Source organism: Hirundo rustica, chromosome 13, assembly GCF_015227805.2.
Source record: "Hirundo rustica isolate bHirRus1 chromosome 13, bHirRus1.pri.v3, whole genome shotgun sequence".
NCBI lineage: Eukaryota > Metazoa > Chordata > Aves > Passeriformes > Hirundinidae > Hirundo > Hirundo rustica.
The window spans coordinates 14,790,533-14,804,160 of record NC_053462.1 but is presented as its reverse complement, the minus strand read 5'-3'; the positions used below and the strand labels follow the sequence as shown (position 1 = coordinate 14,804,160).

The window sequence follows — 13,628 nt, the reverse complement described above, 5'->3', positions numbered from 1 at the left end:
TATTTAATAACTTATTTAAATAACTTTATGACTAAGCTTGCCACATTTGCAGAGTGTTCAGGAATCTACAAAAAAATTCCTAACTGCATTACTGTGCAGCTAAAGCTGCACAATCCTCCCTGCTCCCATTTATACTGGCAAATAAATATCAGCATTATTATATTCAATACAATAAATTAATAAGCTTAATGGCAAAGCATGCATTCGAAAGGCAGTAACAGGTTTTGCCCAAACAGGAAGGTGTGTTAGTATAGATGTATCAGCTTAACATAGCCACAATATCAAAGTGCACACAAACTGAAATTGTTTTTCCCTTTACAGAACCACTAAGTAAAAACAAATTGAAAACAAGATTTCACAGAAGAAGACCCACCATGCCTTCGTGTTTCTCACTGAACTCAGGCTGAAGCACAACAGATTTACAGAGGGAGGAGAGAAGACACAAATGCCATCTCAGTTTGACTGGGGAGGGAGGGATGCCCGTGCTGGAGCAGAACCTGATGCCCTGCACAACCTCATGAGACATGGCTGGATTTGCTCAGACCAGCTGAGAGCTTTCACTTAGGCCCTTCTCTCTTTCCATAAAATCTTCACAAAGCAGCCACAGGCCTCCCTGGTAGCGTCACACCACGTGCCAGCAGCAGAAGTTATTGGGCTAAACACATTTGCACAAAACATTATGAAACACACTGTTGGGAGTCATTTAAACAACTCATCTTCAGCTCGTGCTCTCTGCATGGCTCGCCTACTCGGACTGAAACCTGCTGGAGCCAAGATGTTGCAAATAAAGGCAGAGCCCAGCTCAACATCCACTTCCCAAGGCACTTGCTGCTTCCCATTCCTTTCCTGTTATTCTCCACCCCTCTCACTTTGAGGACCCACTGCCGTTGTTTTGATTTTGTTTGCTTTGAGATTTTGTAACCAAGGAGCACGCTTGTTCCGGGTCTTTCCAGTTGCCCTCCCCAAGTCAAATGTTCTTTCTCCCAGTTACATTGCCTGAGTTGCTGATTAGAAATGCCCATTCTGAAAGGGCTGTGTCTCTGAGACCAACCTGCATCTAACCCAGAGCGGGCAGAGTCCTCCTCAAGCCTGGCAGAAACACAGTGGAATCTACAAGGTAAAAAAGTTTTAAAAAGGGTTTTGTAAAGACAGCAGGGATGGCTCCACTGAGCCGCCACCTCACAGCTCCTACACTGGAGCAACACATCAGTGGTGTTTGCTGCACAGGAGCAGCAGGTTGCCTGAACTGAGGCCATCAGGAGAAATAAGCCCATCCCTGGTCACTGGATTGCCTGGAAGTTTAACCATACTATGCCTCTGAACCTTTACACCCACATTCCTGCTCCAGCTACAACTTCTCTTATGCAAGTTGTATTTACAGATAAATTAACCCCAATGATGGCTATGATACACAATTAACAGCAAATACACAATGCGTTCTCATCTGAGAAAAGGGTAAATACAGTCTGAAGGGCAAATGCACTCTGACATCAGCCATCTGCCTGTGGCCTTTTTCAGTTCCTCTGTTCAAGCAGAAGACACACACATCACCACCATGACAAGAAATGCTCCCTAAGGAGATGACTGGAAGATTGGGAATGGGGACCACCCTCCTCCCCAGTGCTGCTGGAGCCAGAGGTGCCAGGATTACTGGGGTAGCCCCTGCCAGGCCAGCCCATATTCACACATACAACTCTCATTTCTTCCTACATCAATTCCCTCTGCTTTTCTCCTCTATGCAGAGCAGTATCAATAGAAATACTTTCTTCTGAAGACAGAGAAATTCTCCCTTGCATGTAGAAAGTGTGTTCTTGGTACCAGCATGTTGTTCATGTAGTCCTCATCCTCCACAGGCCAGAAGTTCTCCTTCCTTCCTCAGCCTCAGAAGTTCATGGCCAATTCTATCGCCAAATATTCCCTAAGCAACCACAGGGAAAAAACATACTTTGCCAAATTCTTGGTCTAAGCTTGGCCTCTTTATTCTTCCCCTTTCAATGGCACATTGTAGCAAAAATCTGCAAACAGAAAACATTCAGAGACACACTTCCTGTTATCAATTTAACTCCGTTGTTTTTGATTTAATTGAATGGCTCCTTGTTCTTATGCAACAAGAAAAAAATAATGTTTTCAATCTATCTCCTTCAGCCTTCTCTTTAATACACTGCCAAATCTCAAATGTTCAGAAGAATCCATGTACTTAAATCTCTTCCTTCAGAGGGACTGCTTTTGATTGCACCTGTATTTTGCCATCTCCTTCTCTTTGGGAGCAATAGGGACAAGAGAGAAGGATTACTGACAGAAAAGTTGGTCACAGCTCACTATGACTGAACAAATATTTCTAGCGTTTTATCCTCCCTTAAGTATCTTCTAAATGTGGTCCTTGGGATTTTTAATTTATTTTTTAATGTGCTTTGGTTCCTTTCAGTAAAACACTCCATATGCACTCTCTTAAATTCATATAATATTTAGAGAGAAATGATTTTTTAGATGTTTTACCAGGTGGCTGTAAGAGATATTTCAAATGCCATTGAAAGCCTAGCGAAATCATCCTGCAATTCTACTTCACTTACTGTCTTGACAGGAAGCCAGCAAAGCCACAAGTGAGAAATACTGCAAGGCACTCTGAAAACATTATAAAAACTCACAATATAACCAAGCAAATAAACTGAACAAACCCAAACTGATTTACACACCGGAAATTATGGACAAAATTGTCTTTCTTCACTATGGAACCACTCCCTGCACACCCAGAAGTGCCCCACACACACTGAAGATGCTCCTGGTTAATATTTTTAAAGTATCATCCTGAAAGTCAGCCAAGATGACAAAAAAAACACCTGAACACCACGCCAGCACTATTACAGCTCTAGATTAATTAAATCTATCAGTCCTTGTACTCATTTGTTTATCCAGTGAAGGTGAAAACTTTGGGTCAGGGTGCATGCCAGCCACCTCTGAGTCTGAATTCGGTCACTTAAACCCATGGCAGCTGAAATTACTAACACGTGCATCAGAGGTTGTTAGGAAGATGCTCCTCACTTGAATGCGTATTAACAGAGGTTCAAATTGGAAGGAACTAAAGGAACTCCCTCAGTGTAAAACCTCTATTGATTCTGGCTGTTCTGGAATAGGATATTCAACCCAATCTCTGCCTGTCTGGCACATTCACTGACTTAAAACATAATGCATGAGACATTGTACAAATTACAAGAAAAGATAATTACACTCCTGTTATGAAACACAATATTGGGCTGTGGAAAGTTCTAATATGAGTTTATAACCTCCATTAGGTTTATAATTTCTGAATTCAGTGCACTGAGAAACAAGGCTGGCAAGAAGGTGATAAGGGACCATGGGAGGAAGGGAGTGTGGACTTTTTTTCCCCATCTTTTTCTTTTATCTTTTTGCTATAAATTGAGTCTTCTGGCTCTAGAAGCCATAAATGAAACCATTCCTCCCTGGGAGAGAAAGGAAAATATCAGGGAAATAGCTCTCTGCTGGCTGAACAACCACTCTAGGTGTTGGGGGGTTATTTCTATAACAGAACATACCACAGACCCCAGGTTTTAAATATCATTATAGCTCAAACACAGCCAAATACAAACCATCACTAGGAATGGAAAAGCTTTTTCTAAAGAAACCAACACTTCCTTCTTTGCAATGGCTTATTGCAGTACCTTATCTGGCAATGCTTTATGCTAAGCACCAACAGCCACAGAGATAAGAAAATATCATCCAAAGAAAGTAACCCTTTGTTCAGCATTACCCGCTTGCCCTGGAGCATTCCAAAACCAGCACCTGTTATTAAAAGAAAAGGGGCAGGATGTTCCTAGGCTCAACAACTTCAAGCAAGCATTGTGCTTCCTTTGCAGAAGAAAAAAAAAACAAGTCCAAAGTGGAAGGCTGCGCTGGGCATGATCCCAGAGGGCAGCAAGGGACACTGAATTCCACAGAGCACAATGCGGAGAACCTGAGACAGCCTTTCCTCCCTGCAGCATATGGCAAACACCTGGACTTAAATTTGATAAGGCACCAGGAAAAAAATAATAAAAAAAAAAAACCAAAAACCAGAGTCTAATCTCAATCTGATTCTGCACAGGCTAATTACCCTGGGGAAATCAGTGCTAGAATTATTTTTAGCACTGACAAGCATCACAGGGAGTGCACTGATGCAGTGCAGGTAAAGTCTTCACTGCACAGGTGATTTGCTGCTAAAGCAGGGTCATGGCTTGGGCAGCTTCCAAATCTTCCCACCATGCTTAAGCTGCTTTCCTGTAGGGCTTCAAATGATGCCAGGCTGTGGATACAGATCCTGCTCTTCTGCTGCTCTGTTGTTAACAGGTTCCTTTGCAGAGCCTAGTGGGATGCTAAACTTAAACATATAAAATGAGAGACTTGACCTGTTGCTGCCAGCCAGATCAGTACAAGTGCTTCACAAGAAGCCATTTTACATGCCTCAATAGAAATAAGATAACCAAAACAAACCATCTTTATTCTTGATGTGGGGTGAAAGAAATCTACGGTCTCTGCAGAAGATCACAAGTAGCATGCAGGGTAAATACAAAGCTTAAAGAAAAGCCTGTTCGTTACATGCAGATAATAAAGGCATCTAAAGGAATATTTTCTAGTTTAGGTTTGTGGTTTGTTGTTTTGGGTTAGGTTTGGGCTTTTCTCACAGATTCATGAGTTTTAGGCTCTGGGCTTTTAGATCCCATGCTTGACTTTTTGATTTTTAATTGGCTCAAATGTGATGAGTTTCATCTTTCACAAACACACGAAACAAGCACACATCCTCCTCCACTTAGCAGCAAGAGAGGAACAGGGACACTTTAACTCCTTAGAGGCTCTTTTGCACAGCCTGGAGGGCTTCTTTTTCTCAACATTTATGAGCAGACAGCAACTATGAGAAGTAAGAGAACGACCAGCTGCTACAAGCATCTTAAAATAGCACCTGATAGTGAAAGTTACTGAGAAAATACCCTGCACCTGCCTCCAGCTTATGAAAGTATTGCTTTCATTTTGCTTCTGTCTTTTCTAAAACAGAAGAAAAATGATGAGTATGTATAGAGGAAATGAAGGAGGAAGTGTTTGGGTGTATTTTAACTAACATATTTCACAAGTTCCTTCCACTCTTGGAGCTTCCTTCAAAACATCGTGGTTTGCAATTGTACCTGCACAAGCAAAAAGGCCCTTTCTACTTTTCCAGCCTAATTGGTGGGATTGTCCCAGAATGGGACAATCAGCTATGATCTTTACAGTGCAAACACCACCTGCTGAGCAGCACACCTCTCCAGGGACACCTGTGCACAAAGATCTGCTTCCTGAGCAATGATGCGCGCCTCAAACCGGACTCCAAGGAAGGTCCTGGAGGGGCAGATCCCTCTCCTGGAAGATACTGAGCCATCTGCTGAGATCCCACCAGCAGCTGGGACACTCCTTCACCACAGACTGTATCTGGTTTGTAATTTGTCTGGCTGTTCCCGACCCCATCAGGAGATCCCTGGGAATGCTGGTAGCCGGAGCAGAGCTCCTTGAGGAGCACGGGGAGATGAGCAGCAAGGGGATGGAGAGGTACAGGTACAAGCAGAGTAAGAGCAAGATACAGAGAGCTCCAGAGTAACTGGGGTTTATCAGGGCTCACAAGAGGGACAGCACAAAACCAGGGATGGAGGCAGATACACACATGCTGGAGGAGCTGGTCCCTGCTCTGTTGGGAATCCAGCTCTGTTGGGAATCCAGCCCTGCAGCCCCCTTCCTCCTCAGTCTCTCCTTCCAGCCCCTGCTCACCTCCCTCCTAACAAAAGGTTTATTTTTGTAACAAGAGGTGCACAGAAATAGATCCTCCCTTTCCATAACTCTCAGGGAAAACAAACCTAGGAAGGAAATCAGAGACTCATTTCCACGGGCCAAATCCACCCGTGCCTTTTACTAGCACCTAAAGCATGTATTTCAATAAAAGAAGCTTGTGACTATATGCAAATTACCTGTCCATGTGCCAGCATTTCTCCCTAAATAACTACTATTACTGTCACACTTCTTATCAAAATTCAGTGACTATAGAGGAAAAGTCTATTAAAAGCTCCATGTGATTCTTTATTTAACAATTCACCAAAATAACCCTAAACAGAACACTTTTGATTCATAAAAATGGTCTGGTGACAACTTGAGCAGGACAAAAAAACCTGCTGGTTTGACTTTTTTTTTCCTCCTTATTACTACAGCGTGTTCCTATTTCCAACAGTAATGCGGCACAAGCCAGGCTCAGAGCTCACAGCCAGAGCAGGGCACGTGGGAGAGTTGGGATTATTTTGAATCTGTGTTGATGCTTTTGCAGCCTTTTAATTCCCAAAGGCAGGGGGCTGAAGAACCCTGAAGAAAAGAGAGTTTGGTGTGTTGTAGCACAGCACTGAATGAGGGAATTGCAGCAGTAGCAGCCCTGATTTTCTGCAAGAGCCACAGGTCTCCCTGCAGAAAATAACTACACTGGAGCTGTGCATCACCCTGAGAAAGCTGGAAGGGATACAGGGAAACCCAGAGACTGAGAAAGCTCTCAGGAATCTCTTGGTGAAGAGTCAAGTGTTTGAGGGTGTTACCCTGGACAATAATTTAGTACTTTAAATATGAGGAAGCCAAAGCAGTCACATTGCTCCCCTGAAGTCACGACAGCAAAGTGTTCAGCGTACAAACAGCAGCACAAACCCAAAGACTCCTTTAACTCCTTAATCTCCCTTTTCTTTCCAACTGTAAAGACAACACATGGCAGCACACATCTCTAAATGCCAGTCATTTTTCATAGAAAAGAGCCAGCTTGGAGGTTTCTCTTTCCATTCACCATCTGAGTTTTCAGCCTCCTGGCACTAGAAATCTGCACGTTGTCTCCAGTTTCTGTTACAACATTATTTTCCCACTGAGAAGATCAGGTCAAGTTTGTAAATTTAACTCATGTGCATTGGAAATTACACTTTAGCACATCCAAAATCTTAGCACTGGGGTTTTGGTTTGCTAAAGATGAAGTCCCTAAGTACAGGAAGAAGCAGCATCATAAGAAAACCACAAACTATGACTCCAGTAACTATTTTAAGCTTGAATAAAAGGGACAAAAATTAAAATATAGGAATACTCTGGAATACAGGAAAATTAAAAATTAATTTAAAATGAATTTAATTAATTTAAAAATTAAAATATAGGAATACATGCTGGGGTGAATGATAAGTGACCTGTTCAGGAGTTTACTTGCAGAAGTTCAGAGAATTTCAAGCAAAGCCTGGTTTTGTTAATTCTGGTTCCTGGAAGTGATCCAATCAGAAAATCAGCCCCACAAAACAGGAATATTTGCATTACTGAGCTAGGATGACACCCGATGAAGCAACTTAAAATTCACTTTCAGGTTTTTTTACGATTCTACATGACAAACCTGCTCCGTGAAAACCTGCAGACACATTATGCAGTCCTTAAAAAACTATTTGGCCCTGATTCATCTGGGGCAAACTTGCCATAGGCAGGGTGGGGTAGTTTGCTAAACTTTAAACACCTTCCCTTAAGCATATTTACAGCTCTTGCTGCCCAACCACACTGGCTACTCCTTTGCACACTGCTACCACAGTGGGGTTTTGTTGTTAATCCTCCTTTCATGCACACACAGCTCCAGGCAGGATAATTTAGAACAGATCAAGCTGACCACTTGTCATTATCGTGCCCCATTCACATATTCTCAAAGTAAATGTTAAATGCAGAAATTACGACTACTCAGCCCTTAATTAACCAACAAAACACTGGGTTTATTAATCATGGATGTTTAGTTCTGGTGAACACTGACTAAAAGGTATTTTAATTCAGCTGTCGTAATTATACAATTTCCTGGTTGGGCTCATGGATTAAAATCACATAAAGCTCAAATCCAGAACTTTTCAGCAGGTGTCAATAAACCCTTCAAAGATGTAGTATTTTTTTTTTTTTTTTTTTAATGGATTTCAGAGCTATTCATATTTCAGTTCTTCCATCTAGCAGATATGGACAGGAGTCACCAATCTGGAAAGTGTCTTGAAATACAAACTGCTCACAGGCAGCTAAACAGAACTGCAGGTTTTCTGGTTCAAACAATTTTTGCACCCAAGTAGGTGAATGCTCGATCAGCCCTCGTTTGCTTACTATCAAAGAGCAGACAGATTTTTGCTAAATTCCACTATGAAACATTTGGTGAATGGGAGGAACAAGAAGCCTTCCTGAACTGAACACAAATGCTTGTAATGAGATTTGTATCTTACAGTTTTACAGAGTTGAACAAAATTCAGCCATTTATACAATAAAATAAATCAGAATCGCACCCCAACCACAAAGGCACCGTTCCCACTATCTGGATTTGGGTAGGGAGCATTTATTCTAAAATAATTACAAGCAATCCCAAATAGCAGGACTTCTACAAAATCCACTAGAATATATAACTGGAATTAGATGTTTGCATTCAAAAAGGAAAACAAGACAAAACAAAACTCTCCAATTAATTGTTTCCAAGTTGAAGAAACTGGGAACAAAGCCTGCTATTGAACAAGCATTAATGATCTGCCATTTGGATCCGCAGATGTTTCCCATGAGGGAAGACAGCAAAAAAGCGTTCGTCTTCAAACCCAGGGAAGCAGTGACAAGGGGATGAGTTATGTTCATTCATTTGGATATTTTTATTTGAAATTGTCAAAACCATTAGGTTCAATAAGGTTTTACTTCAAGGGGAACCTGCACCCAATAAAATTTCAAAGAACTGAGCTCTTAATCTCTCCTCACTTAAACCCAAATAAGTCAGACTTTAGAAAAAAGAACTTTCACAACCGTGATAAAGTGAGCTGAGACAGAGAGAGACTGCCCCATCCTCGCTGACAGCTCCTGATCATCACCACCTCCCCATCAATGGCAACACAGACAAACGCCTGCTCAGAGAAATTAGCATGTCCCCCTCATTTCCATTCACCCCCATTAAAAGATTATCAAACAATATAGATTATATACCCTGTCCTGGCTAGAAACTTAACTTCTACAACAGGGCTTATCTATTTGGGAGGAGAGGATGAAAGTGCACACTCATAAATCCTAAAAAGACAGAGCTGCTTCTCAATTTATGGCGTTACGCAAAAGCAGAACTGGTTTTATTTCTAAATTAGCTCTGATCTCAAGGCAGCAAAGCTAGACAATTCCAAGTATTCCCAAAACAATGAAATTCTCCCAAACCTAAAGTTTCCAGTAAAGCAAAACTTACCCCACAGACTACATCTATAGTTCTAGTAGTGGGCAACAGGAAGAATTGTCAAGGGTACAAGAACTTCCCAGAAAGGAAGGATATGAATAAGATCTCCCTTTATTTTTCCCCATCCCAAAAGGCCAACAAACCCAAACAAAGATCTCAAAAGCTACGTTAGTATTCAGCTTGCCTTTTAGCAAGTTGTTTTTGTGGGAAAGCGAAAACAAGCCAGTGAAGGAGCATCTGTGTAAACACAGAAGAAACAGGCACCCACCACAGGCAGGAGGAAAAGTCACCCCCTGGGTCACTGTGCTCAGGCTCTCACCACGCACTGACCAAAACACCAGGAGCAAGAACGAATATTAATTAGCTGGAACTGAAGACCACCAGAAATTGTTGCCAAGAAGCTCTCCTTTAAAGCCAAAGGTGGTCACAGCATCCATCCAACCTACCCACGTGGGGTCCTCTCCGGTGGCAGGAGGGGTTGGACACCTACACGGGCAGAATGGAAGTTCCAGCTCCAATTCCACAGGCAGACTTGAAGACTCCCAGCTCCCAGGCTTGAAGACTCCCAGCTCCCAGGTCTGTTTTCCTCAGAAAAGCAGCAGTGGAAGTCAATTGGAAACCACAGACACAATCTGCCTCCGTCAGTCCCGCCCTAGGATTTGACATGAGGCAACGAAAGAATCGGAAGCAAGGGTTAAAAAAAATGCCTAAAGGTCAGCAGGCTGCTTATGTGAAGAAAAGAACAAAAAAAGTCTTCTTAGAAAAGCAGTGTGCATTAAAGAAAATAGAAATCAAATCTAAAATTATTACACGCTCCAGATTTTCCCACAATAATCCAATTATTTCAGAGTGGAGCTTTGCAGCAGTAGTGTAGCCTTGCAAAAGGTCAACTCCATCTGTGTCCTTTACAGATTACGTTTATGAATAGCCAGTTAATCAAAACTTAAAGAAACACAGCACCGAGCACACAATTTACTTCAGGTTTTTCCCCCAAGTAGGAAAATTGAAGTTGCATCTAATGTTCACCTGCTTGAAACTGTTCCAAACAAAACAGCAGTGATCCCAGGAAAAGCCATCCAAATTTCCATCACGCACGGCGCTCAAGGGGACCACATCACTCCAAACATCCACTTAGCCCAACAAGCTGCCTCTAACTCTGAACCAAAAACAGATGCTCAGGGCAAGACTATAAGGTCACAAAATCATACCATGATTCTGCCTGCAAAATAATCTCCTGGTTTCCAGGAATCTGCGATTTAGGAGCTGCTTCAGTTAGAAATTGTATCTGCATCTTTGCGATTAACAGCCCCAGAGTACGTTTTTTCTCTTAATCTGCCAAACAACTTTTAAAATTAATTTTTATCTTTAACAACTCTTAAGTATTGGAGTAATGAGTTCCACAGACAAATTATGCTTGTGTGAAGCAGAAGCATAATTTAGCTACGGAAGAATTTTTTTTTTTTTTTTAAATTGAAGAGGACCTTAGGGAAAAAAAAATCTTTGGATCTTGCTCTTTTATTCTTACCTCTTTAACATCTTGAGTTATGTGAAATTATAAATAATTGTTCTCTGTTTACTCCACATCACTCAGATTGTTCCCACTTCTGCATTCTCCTCTCTAATGATCTCTCTTAATTGAAAGAGAGGTTCATTCAAGGAACCTGGTTAATGTTACGCCACCCAAACATCTCAACTGGCACACACCACAGGCTTTTTTTTCCCCCCTCGAGATAATTGATTTGTCTGAATATATAATGTAGTGCAAAACAACCTAAGTTCAAAACCATCTAGGAACGTTTCAAAAAAAAGGTAATTAACATCGTATTTTCTACAGTCTTTACAAATATTTTACCAAGTAATTTCTAGGTTGAAAGAACAGTTTAAAGGGTTTGAAAATTGCCTCTGGCTGTGTAGCTTTTTAAAGGACTGAAGTTTTTGATTAAGAAAAATCTGTAATCCCTAAATATTTCAAAAAAAATTAGAACAAGACCCTCCTTTGTATCACTCCAGAGTAGCTTTTTGATGAGTTACTGTAAATACAATTATACTCCTGCAAGTGTTTACTCCAGCACAGTGAGCCATGAGGCCATAGGGGTGCCAAAAGTCAAATCTGCCTTTGGAGGTGACATCCTCAAGGCAGAACAGACAAATTGCACATCCACAGGGCCTTGCAGCTCACAAGACACCCAATATCCAGGGAAGATGGAGAACATCTAAAAGAAACAAAGTCTCCATCAACAAGGCTTCCTTACTACTGATCCCTAAATTAGACCAAAACCATCTGCCCACGCAGCAATCAACCCACCCCATGGCTATGCTGGTAAACCTGTAGTTACACCCAAGCTGATTTCTCCAAGGCAGAAATTGCCAGGTAGATAAAAAGGTGATCAATCACTTGATCTAATGTGGGAGACTTGGCCCAGTTTCTCTTATCACTCTTGGTCTTCATGAGAACCCTCACACAGAAGACAATGGGGAATTAATTCTCACGTGGAACACAGAAAACCTTGTGTGGATTACAGTGGAATACACAAAGAAAGCCTTGATATTGAGACACACAAATTGTCTGAATATGAATATTCCATCTGGCTCTGTGATTTGATTTTACAGTATCAACATCTTAGGAAACAGAGGTGCACTCAGGATCAGCTGTTACGCTGATAACATGATTTAAAAGCAGAGTTCAAGGCACTCATGGCTCCAACATCCTCACAATCCTGCAAAGACCCCTTAAGCCTTAAGAAACAGGTGGTTTGGACCCAGGGAACATTTAACTGCTTAAGTTAAATGGGAATAGATTGAAGAAAAATGTCCTTTTTCTTATAAACAAGCTTCTATGCAAGCGCGTTATCTAATGAGTACAACTGGAAGTAAAATGGGAATGTGGGAAGAGTGCCAACGTAAATCCTCCAAATCTGAGGAAATCGGGAGCAATTTTCCACTCGAGGGTGGAAACAACACAGAGGAAATGCAGAGCATGCTTGGCATGCTTCTCTCTCCTCTGCTGAGGTAAAGCTTCCCTCTCCCCCGTGCCCAGGCACAGGGACCCCAGGTGATGAGACCCTCAACTCCCTGCACCTTGGGAGGCTGGAATTCAAAAACCTATACCATAATTAGTTCATAGTACAGGTGATGGTGAGCAAAACAGTCAAACCACAAAATTCTCACAGCAAAGTGACAGCACAAATTGTTACACGCATCCTGCCTGAATTTGACAGCCACTGGTGGGGACCTTGTGCCAACCTTCTGCTGTCGATGAGGAATTAAAGATAAGATGGGCAAGTCTGCACAGGGTAGACTCGAGGAGGAGAAGCAGACACCCAGTATTGCCTGGAAATGTCCAGGGAGCAACCAAGTGGGAGCAACCAAGAAACCTCTGGGGTGAGGTTTATCCCCTGTCCCAAGCCCACTCCAGCCACATACACAACCTGACTCCAGCTTCCACCATTTGGGACAGACAGCCCCAAATCCCAGTGAACTTCAACACCCAAGGTGACACCACTGTTCTCCTCAGAGGTGCTCCTTGCTCGAGCAGGTAGATTCTTTTAATAATCATCAGTTCAAGTCAGAGGTGCAGTTAGTCCAAAAGCAGCTGCTTACATTACCAAATGCAAAAGGCGCTGGGAAAAAAACCAAGCTGCAGTGAAATTAGTGAAATCGAGCCAGTTATTGTTCTAATTACCTTGAACGGCATGATAAGCAATGTTTCTAGCACTGTTACAGCCTCCTGTACTGTCCCAGGAGGGGATGATTACAGGAATCCCTGGGCTGTTTAGACACCCACCTTCCTGTCAATGACAGCAGTGCCTCTCCTCATGCCCTTGTTTATAATTGACACCTTAAATCCACACATCTACAAACTATCCCATAGCTCCTTTGATACAAAGTTAAACTTGTCTTAACAGCACAAAATTTACCACTCTTATTTTTTTTAAAAAGTGCAAAAATTTTAAGAAATAAAATGTGAATTTCCTCTCTGCATGATTTTTGATTTTTTTCTTTCCACGAGTATAGCAAAGTGAAACTACACATACTGAATCCATCTTCAGGCTACAGCACATGCAAGTTTATTTGCTTTATGATAAGCTATTTTATGATGGCATTGAACAGCAGCAGGAAATCAAACAAGCAAGATTATTACTCAAATACACTCATTCATGCTGACAGCTAAATCGACCCACTCAACAGTATCATCTTCTGAGAATTACTGCAAAATACTTGACAAATTCTACAGTTTAATCACAGCAAACTAATAGCAAGATATCCAGGTGAGAACTTCTATTTTCTTAATGCCACGTAGCAACAATTCAGCTTTCAGTGTGCTTTGAGCAACTGTCATAAAACTAAGGGCACCAACCGGATCTCTGCCAGCTGCCATAGTTGTGATAGGCGA

The 13,628-nt window shown here is 41.8% G+C and overlaps 1 protein-coding gene across 16 annotated transcripts in view; it reads right to left on the bottom strand.

The window, feature by feature from the left end:
• The window catches only part of MCTP2 (multiple C2 and transmembrane domain containing 2), a 149,819-nt gene that overhangs the window by 103,446 nt on the left and 32,745 nt on the right, over nt 1-13,628 (bottom strand). For 13 of the 16 annotated variants that reach the window (XR_009208284.1, XM_058422360.1, XM_040077311.2 and 10 more), the window contains one exon: nt 9,682-9,887. The exons of 1 other annotated variant lie outside the window; for it this stretch is intronic. The gene's annotated coding sequence lies outside the window, so the exon portion shown is untranslated. Of the gene's footprint in view, nt 1-373; nt 470-9,681; nt 9,888-13,628 lie in introns of those variants that run through there. 2 more of the 16 variants (XM_058422362.1, XM_058422367.1) reach the window with 2 other exon arrangements.